This window comes from Rhodnius prolixus, unplaced genomic scaffold, assembly GCF_049639745.1.
Source record: "Rhodnius prolixus isolate KJV_2025 unplaced genomic scaffold, Rpr scaffold_9, whole genome shotgun sequence".
In the NCBI taxonomy this organism is placed as follows: Eukaryota; Metazoa; Arthropoda; class Insecta; order Hemiptera; family Reduviidae; genus Rhodnius; species Rhodnius prolixus.
In genome coordinates, this window is record NW_027411604.1 from 20,654,835 (window position 1) to 20,665,118 (window position 10,284).

The following is a 10,284-nucleotide window of genomic DNA, read 5'->3' on the forward strand; positions in this document are numbered from 1 at the left end:
CTCATTTACAAATATGAATGGATTTACAAATAATTTTGTTTTAAATAAATTACTTTGTTTCTCCGAATGTCGATTTACCGTTCCGATTCCTGCCATTACAAATACTCTTTTTCAACAGCGTCAATTTTTCCATTCTTTTGTAATCTGAATATTAAAAGTTCTCGAACATGTTGAAGTGGACAACTCTAAGAATAGTAGAGGAAATGGTGGTAATGTGGCAGCCTGCTGGTATTTATGGAACCCAATAATATTTTGACATGAAGTGATCTTGTGTTAACAGTATCTGGCTCCAAACTGTAGCTAGATAACTGTAGTGTGCTGAAGCAGGTGGTTGCTTCAGTTGCATCTTGAAATTTTAAATTATGTTTTTATGGATTCCTGAGAACTTTAAGAAGGTAAGTTCAAACTGTTATTTTTGTTTTGTTATCAAAATAGTGGTAGCTATTCACACTATATATTGGTTCAAAGGCGTGTATCGCAGCGATTTTCATTGAGGAATCAGTTCTTATGTCTTCCATTTTTTGGTGGTGACATATCAAATCCATAATAGCGATGCTTGCAATATGGTGCTGGTAATATGGAACCCTGTTCTACACTCGCAGTAGAAAAATTTCATGGGGTTCCATACTGCAAGCGTTACAAGCAAATTACTTATATTTCTGGGGAACAAAAAGAAAAAGAATCTAAAATGGGGCTAAAAAGGAAGCTGCAAAAATATTCATTGTGTCTAAACCCACTCTACGGCGACTTGCAATAAAGATACTAAGGTGTTCCATATTACCTGCACATCAAGTTTTGACTTTTTCCATAAAATTGAAGGTTGCTCATCTGGTGGTTGGAGGATGTTACATGTTGTTTAAATTGTTGGTGTCTGTTGGTTTCTGATTTAAGTATCTTTGTGTTTGGGATATCGAAAGTGTGATGATTTTCTGTGCAGGGTAAGGAAAGTAAAAAAAGAACACCACAGCACTTTCCTTACCCAGCACAGAAAATCAACACACTTTCGATTTCCCAAACACAAAGATACTTAAATCAGAAATCAACACACAAAAAAGGAAAGTGCTAGAAATGATATACATATCTAAGACAGAAAACAGTTTCAATTTCAAAACAGACACGAACAATTTAAACAACATATACGCAAACTTACTGCAAAATACTTGACAATTAGCAATACTGACTTCCACACAATCTAACACATATCACACACAGACTCATCACACTCAGTCCATGAACAGACAAGACAGAAGACACACCCAACCTTGGAATGTAAAAATATTACTTTATAAACTAGGTAAATAATTTTTTGTAAATTTCATTATATTAAACATATTATATTATTATTTTAATAGAATCATTGTTAACTATCTGTAAACATGTTCCACAGCCCAGAAGATGACCTAGTCCCTAGGTCGAAAGCTCGGCAGAATAAATGTATCACGACTGAAATGGCAATTATTTTTTCATCTCATTGAAACTATGAATCAGTCACCAAAAAGAATGAACAGCAATAAATGCTAGAAGTTAACATACACATTAATAACACAACTAGATATTCATTGTAAATGACTAACCTACATTTCATGGGATAATCTATATTTATTTACAGTATAAACTCACAATGTTTTTTATTATTATTTTTGTTTTTTGATAGCATTCATCGTTTTCCTTTGATTATTCCAACTACAGTGTTATGGAATAAATGAACTGTTATTCCGGAAGTTGCCTAATAAAATACATTTCTCTTGGGGAAAAAAAACATTTTCAATATTTCTTTTTGGTTTTTTTGAGAAAGCAAATAATAGAATATAAATAGTAGGTTATATAGTGTGATGAAAACATTAAAGTGTAATCGGCCGACATAACAGCAAGGAAATAACAGTGAAGTGAGTGCAACAATAGCCTTGCCAGCAATAATAGACTTTGACGATTATATGCGGATTGTTTAAAAAGCCATTGTACTCCTGGCGAGTGGCTATGTCGCCCTGGAAAGTTACCCATTTCAGTTTACCCAACTTCCTTTTGTCACACTAAAGTTGGTATTTCCTTCTTTTTCTTCCAACTATTATTTCTCCTTCTTCTTGCTGTTGTTGTTGTGTTGATATTATGGCACAAGAAATAGGATGATAATGTGGGTACACCCCATATAGTTTTATAGTCAGAGGCGGCTGCATTGTCTACCTACTTCACAAGCTGCAAGCTCACTCAAAAAATATCATCCATGTGCCGCATTATTACACACACTCAGCAGTTCATGGATATGACCAACCTTCCAAAGGAGCATCACATAATTTCCCCAAAATTCTACCTAATAAGACTCATACTCTCATTGCTTCACTTCAAAATTCATTTTATAGCACAATTTGAAAAAGTCTTTTATGTTAAAACTAATTTACATTGTGAATCAAAGACTCTCAGAAAATCTACGCTAAATATTAAGAGAATCATTGATGTTACTACGATATTTAGATTTTGTGCTAGAAAGTAGCAAATCCGAGTAAAATATCTTTTCATAAGTCTCATAAAACTAATGTATTTACGTATTCATTTATTTATTTTCACAACTGCAGTATATTTCTGCAACAAGTGAAGCTGCTGCATGATACATATAAATACGTGAATAGCATGATAGGAGAGTGCAACCAGTGGTACAACTCTCCAAGAAGAACATTTCACTGTTATGAACTGGCACTTACTTCATTAATAAGATCAGCACTTTAACCGTCTTAAAGGATTTCCTGGTAATGCAGAAATTTGGGATACTAAGGATTAGGATATGAGGAAATTGTGGCGTAGAACTTAGCGCAGCGGGATCTTGCAGCTTCAGAAACTAATTCTGAAGAACTCTTCAAGGAGATCTCGGTGCAAGGTAGAGTTAGATACAAAGTAAGGAGTGTTTTCGTTAGAGTGTTTCTGATTGGGAAGATTGGTTTCTGTAGATATTGGAAGCTTTGGCTGAGGCCCCAAAGTTCCATTGTGTAAGTCCAGACAGGTTTCAGTATCATGGTGTAGATAAATCGTTTGTGGTTTAATGAAAGTTTTTGATCGTTTGTAGAGAAGTCTAGAGAGAAGTTTGAATCGACCGTTTAGTTCTTTCTATAGATATTGGAAGCTTTGGCTGAGCCCCAAAGTTCCATTCCATATGTCCAGACAGGTTTTAGTATCATTGTGTAGATAAATCGTTTGTGGTTTAATGAAAGTTTTAGATCGTTAGCCGAGAAGTCTAGTAGAGTAGTTAGAATCGACTGTTTGGTTCTTTCTGTAGATATTGGAAGCTTTGGCTGAGCCCAAAAGTTCCATTCCGTAAGTCCAGACAGGTTTTAGTATCATTGTGTAGATAAATCGTTTGTGGTTTAATGAAAGTTTTAGATCGTTAGCCGAGAAGTCTAGTAGAGTAGTTAGAATCGACTGTTTGGTTCTTTCTGTAGATATTGGAAGCTTTGGCTGAGCCCAAAAGTTCCATTCCGTAAGTCCAGACAGGTTTTAGTATCATTGTGTAGATAAATCGTTTGTGGTTTAATGAAAGTTTTAGATCGTTAGCCGAGAAGTCTAGTAGAGTAGTTAGAATCGACTGTTTGGTTCTTTCTGTAGATATTGGAAGCTTTGGCTGAGCCCAAAAGTTCCATTCCGTAAGTCCAGACAGGTTTTAGTATCATTGTGTAGATAAATCGTTTGTGGTTTAATGAAAGTTTTAGATCGTTAGCCGAGAAGTCTAGTAGAGTAGTTAGAATCGACTGTTTGGTTCTTTCTGTAGATATTGGAAGCTTTGGCTGAGCCCAAAAGTTCCATTCCACATGTCCAGACAGGTTTTAGTATCATTGTGTAGATAAATCGTTTGTGGTTTAATGAAAGTTTTAGATCGTTAGCCGAGAAGTCTAGTAGAGTAGTTAGAATCGACTGTTTGGTTCTTTCTGTAGATATTGGAAGCTTTGGCTGAGCCCCAAAGTTCCATTCCGTAAGTCCAGACAGGTTTTAGTATCATTGTGTAGATAAATCGTTTGTGGTTTAATGAAAGTTTTAGATCGTTAGCCGAGAAGTCTAGTAGAGTAGTTAGAATCGACTGTTTGGTTCTTTCTGTAGATATTGGAAGCTTTGGCTGAGCCCAAAAGTTCCATTCCACATGTCCAGACAGGTTTTAGTATCATTGTGTAGATAAATCGTTTGTGGTTTAATGAAAGTTTTAGATCGTTAGCCGAGAAGTCTAGTAGAGTAGTTAGAATCGACTGTTTGGTTCTTTCTGTAGATATTGGAAGCTTTGGCTGAGCCCAAAAGTTCCATTCCACATGTCCAGACAGGTTTTAGTATCATTGTGTAGATAAATCGTTTGTGGTTTAATGAAAGTTTTAGATCGTTAGCCGAGAAGTCTAGTAGAGTAGTTAGAATCGACTGTTTGGTTCTTTCTGTAGATATTGGAAGCTTTGGCTGAGCCCCAAAGTTCCATTCCGTAAGTCCAGACAGGTTTTAGTATCATTGTGTAGATAAATCGTTTGTGGTTTAATGAAAGTTTTAGATCGTTAGCCGAGAAGTCTAGTAGAGTAGTTAGAATCGACTGTTTGGTTCTTTCTGTAGATATTGGAAGCTTTGGCTGAGCCCAAAAGTTCCATTCCACATGTCCAGATAGTTTTGAGTATCATGATGTAGATAAATCGTTTGTGGTTTAATGAAAGTTTCGATCGTTTGCCGAGAAGTCTAGAAGAGAAGTTTGAATCGATTGTTTGGTTCTTTCTGTAAATATTGGAAGCTGTGGCTGAGGCCCCAAAATTCCATTCCATATGTCCAGACAGGTTTTAGTATCATTGTGTAGATAAATCGTTTGTGGTTTAATGAAAGCTTTGATCGTTTGTCGACATGTCTAGAGAGAAGTTTGAATCGATTGTTTGGTTTTTACCATTTGTCTAGAATGTGGATTCCAGGTTAGGCGTTTGTCCATGAAGAGTCCTAGGTACTTACCACAATCTATAGTGGGAAGAGCAGTATGTTTTAGGTAACCCAATAGAAGAATAGTTTGCCTTACGGAGAAGGTAATGAAATTACATTTGCTTTCATTGATTTTAATTCTCCATTTCTTTAGCCAAGGCTCAATGGGTTCTTTACGGGATTGAATGGAGCGATAGACAAGGACCAAGCCTTTGTGAGAAGAGAGGATTGCCATATCATCGGCATAAGTAAAAAAGAAAATATAACAATTGGTACGGATATCAGCGAGTACTCGTTGTGGAGTTCAGGACACTCCCCTGGGGAACATCTTCACGAATTTTGGAAAGAAAACAACTAAATATTACTACAAATAAAAATAAAAAAGCGTCCAGAAGGATAACGTTAGAGGATTGGAAACTATGAAGTAGCTAGGATGCTCTTTGAGTTTAGCAAGTAATCCCCGAGGTTAAGAGATCATCCACAATGCAAGGGCATTGCTGCACTGAAGGGTGAGAAGGGCGATAACAAATTAAATAGTAAAGTATAGTTTTTTAATTCACTGCTACAACAATTTATATTTCTTATAATTAATTGTAGCATAAAATAAGTGAATTATTAATATTTTTTCTATTTTTATGACCTCAAAACGTACATTTTACGTGTAAACGCCAAATTGAAGATCTGTACGGTTACAATACCTTCTCTTCCTTGGTAGAGGAAATAAGTCTTACAAAAACAATCATAATTTAAAATTAATACAGCTACATTGTCATATACGCATATCATTTTACTTGAACATCAGAATAAAAACCGCGAACCTATGGAACAGCATGAAAAGTAATAATATTTTTCATTTTGTAACATAATAATTTTGAAGGAAGTTATTGATAGTGGATAAAATAGAGTTTACATCATGTCAATAATTTGCGCGTCTAATTATGGCTTGAAGGTATAATATATCCCTGGGTTAATGGACACCACTTTTAGCTAAAACCAAATATTGATTTAATACTAACATTCAGATATACAATATTCTGTTTTATTAAACAATATGTGCCTCTTAATGGGTACAATTATACTGGCAAAAAAATACAGTGCATTGCCGGCCATTCGTACAATTCGCTGTGGGTAACTATGAGGGTTTTGGCGAACCTTTACCAGAAGTCTTCTGCTCATTTCCTCCCTGAACTCAGTTAATATTTTCTACATTTTAAACTGATAATTTTGGAGAGCCACAAGTAGGCGATTTCAGTGGCAGTGGATTTGGTTTTTGCATCAATCCTTTTACTATCTACAATCTTTTGCCCTGCAGGTCGTAAACGTCACTCTTCAAAGCGCTGTTTAACACTTATAAATGTTGTTGCCCCATTTTCAATGGACAGTTCGAGTTTTCTTCTCTGTTGTAATAAAAATTACAAGAAAATTGACCCTTTGGTAATAATAAATGCTCATTTTTGTTTTTTTTTATAACGACAAAGTTAAGTTAGTACTTATCAGATTGAAAGTATAAGAGATTAGAGCCCAGCTATACAGATCCAGTCTACACTTACCTCACACAGCTTCTTAAATATAGAGGGCCGTTATAAAGAAAAGAATAGAAAAATAAATAGGTAATCGTGTACTTTATGCGCCCTAGATCGTGACTGTAGCCAGTTTGCGGTTCTTTAAGAGTTGATGGGTATTATGTGGTAGAGGATAACATGGAATAGGGCATGGGCTTGTACTATGGTTTACTGCTCCACTGTGGTGGCTCACTTAAGTGGTCTGTACAGATAGCAAAGGAACTTCTAAAGATAAAACTAATTAATAAATTTACAAAAAAAAATCAATTACTTATTTAATAACAGAATGATCGCCAAATATAATTACTTTTAACAATGCCGTTCACATTACATCTGGAACAGGTCGGCGGCCCTGGTAATAGCAGGTGTTCCCCCCATTGACTTGGTGGCAATGGCCAGAAGAAGGACCTACCTGCTGAGGGATTCTCTAGGTAGTACCGACGCCAAAAAGAGAGCGATTGCTCGGCTGGCACAAGATTGGAGAGCCTGCTGGGCCAATGACCGCCATGGGCGATGGACGGCAGAATTAATTGTTGACCCGGTGATCTGGGCAGAAAGGAAACATGGGGAGGTGGATTATTACCTCACACAATTCCTTACTGGCCACGGGTATTTCGCAGGATTCCTTAAAAAAATAGGGAAAAGGCCGTCTGGGGCGTGTATTTACCCCCGTATGTAAGTCCCCACTCGGACTCGGATGACGCCCTGCACACCTTTTTTGAGTGTACACGATGGGTACAAGAAAGAAGAAGCTTGCAGGAAGTCACCGGTCCGATAGCTCCGGACAGCATCGTCGGGCGGATGCTGGAAGATGAGGAAGCCTGGGTAAAGGTATCTTCCATCGTTAAAAAAATATTAATAAGGAAAAAGAAGGACCTCGAATTATTGTAGGTAAGGTGGAGGAGTAAAAAAAAAAAAAGGAAGGAAAGTCAAGTAACGAGGCGCCATCCCGAAGTAATGCTGTTTGGCGGTTCCGGGATGGATATTTACGCCTGAAGGGGAGGGGGTTTTTTAGTGGGTCGAGCCCCACACACCCGACAGATCGTCGGAAGGTGCCTTTGGCATTTTTCCCCCTCGCAAAAAAAAAAAAAAAAAAAAAAAAAAAAAAAAAAAAAAAAATTCATCTGGAACAATCGTAATTCATTTTGTAATCTTTGACAGGACTACGAATAACCAGCAGTGTAAAGAATTTTTTGGTCTCTGAAGTCTCCATTTTTTATCTGAATCTAGACGATAACCCAAAAATAATGAAGAGATCTCATTTTTTTTTTTTTTTTTTCCATCACTGACTACCAAATTACGTTTATTGAAATTGCTGTGTGACAAGGAGCATTATCGTGATGCAACACCCACTTGTTCTTAATGTTTGGTCTCACACGAATGACCCTTTTTCGAAGTTTTTCAAGAACCTCTCGGTAAAAGTGTTGATTGACCGTTTGATCTTGAGAGGTAGAAACTCTTTGTGGACGATTCCGTGGATATCGAAAAAATTAAATCAGCATGCATTTGATCTTCGACTTCGCCATCCTTGTTTTTTTTTTTTTTTTTTTGTGCCTTGGAGAGGTTGAAGTGTGGCCACTCCATGCTCTGGCGCTTGGTTTCTGGGTCGTACTCAAACACCCAAGACTCGTCACCAGTAATGATACGTTCCAGAAAATGGGGGAACTCATTTTGGGACAGTCGAAAACATACAAACGGCTGTAACCGACCAGCTGAAGGCTATTCCAGTATCGGAGTTCGAGCACTGCTGTGAGGAGTGGAAGAAACGTCTCCAGCGCTGTGTGGCTTCAGAAGGAAGTTATTTTGAAGGTGACAATATAGAATTGTAATTCTATTTGAATACAAAAATTTAATAAAATCAGTCTCATCACTTATTTTACAGACCTCGTATGTTGTCCAACAATTGTATTAACTTCGGTTTCTTTTAGAAGGCCAATGAGTTCAACTTTCCTTTTTTCTTTTATTAATTTGAACAGATGCTTGTTTTCAACAGCATCTCTTTGAACAACAATCGTACTTGCACAAGTTAAATTTTTAATACTCGGGTTTGATGCGATATTAAAGGAAAATGTTAAACAACATCGCCATCATCATTCTTTCATGTAAAAAGTTTTAAATTTTTAATAAGCATAAAGTAAATCATTTTTGTGAACTATTTTTTTTTTATCAAATCAATGAAAATTATAATTCTGTTTCTGTAAAAAAATGTTCCACAATATGTTTGAGGGTAGATATAACAAACTCACGCAAACACACGGATATTTCCTTTGACAATTCGAAATCGAAAATTAGCACTTGAAAAGCCTTTCTTTTTTTAGAATAAGAAAAAGTAAACATATGATGTTAACTATTCTATTTTCTTTCCCTAAGTTGCTGAGAAAAACAATGTTCTTTATATCACTGTTATCCTTCTTCAAGAAAGTGTACCTGGTGATAAGTACTTTAGGTGCTTCATTCTCAACTTTCAATCTTCAAATCTGGCTTCTAAATTCTTCTAACAAACTTAACAACTCAAAGATTTAGTTAACGAAAGCGATTCTGCAATTTGCGAAACGATTCTTCATTTACAGCATTTTGTCCATATCTTTCTACTATCATGTTCTCTTCTGTTATTGCTTCAATTATTATCTGTAATTGATTGCACTTCATTTTTTTTATCCTTAACTATATATTCACATGGCTTTTCTTTCTGTATCATCGTTTTATTATGTAAATCAGCGTTTCCCAACCTGTGGTACGCGAGTTGTTGGTTGGTGGTACGCGAAAAATAACCAATAATGGCAGATATAAAAAAAAAATAAATCATATCATATCAAAAATATCATAGATTCGTTTTTTTCCCTATAATTCATAAAAATTATTTTAATTAAATATTATACAGTAAAGTTATTAATAATGTACAGCAATAAGGTTAGTCTGTCTCAAGATATACGAGAAAAGATTTTGCACATTTAACAGAATTAAAATAGTCTTTCGTATTTTCCAAAACCCGAAAACACAAATGATAACTGGTTTTCAAACCCCTTTTATAAAGAAAATTTAGGAAAAGCTACAACATTATCGATAAAAGATAAAGAAAATTTAATAGAATTATCATGTGACAGAACTTAAATGATAACTACGTATGTAAAAATCTGCTTAAAGAGACTGTTATGAGTAAGGAACGGATTTTTATGTATTTAAAAATGCCAAATATTTAATTAAAATATGCATTTATTTTTGTCAATTATGTGGAAAATATGTGATTTTCTTAAAATATTTTCTGGAATATTTAAGTAAAATGGACATTTTTTTTTATGAAAATGGAATTTTTTTTGGGGGAGGGCAAGTTATAATTATTTATACAAGAAAAGAACATTTTTACAATTTATAATAATTTATTAGGAACAAAATAATTTGTTTTTACAAGTTATAATGATTTATACAACAAAGAACATTTTTACTATTTATAAAAAGATGTGTTAAATTTTCAATTTTGAAAACTTCACTCCTCGAAATTGTTTGCAACCACATGATGGAGATGTAAGGAAGGCTTGATAGGACGTCCTCTCTTTCTTTCTGTTTTTATTCTCTATGTGCGATCCGGTGGCAATATGTTGGGTGACTTGGCTACGTTGAGAGCAAGAAACGCGCTTGTCACAAGCTGTGCAGTACAAAATGTCTCCATCACTTCGAAAAAGTTCTGCTGGAAACTCGCGAAGATATTTAGCAACCAGTTGTTTGTTTGAGGCCGATGTTCGTGGCATTTCACCCAGAAAAGAATACACTAAGTGACCGAACGGAATGAATTGGACACTTCAACGAA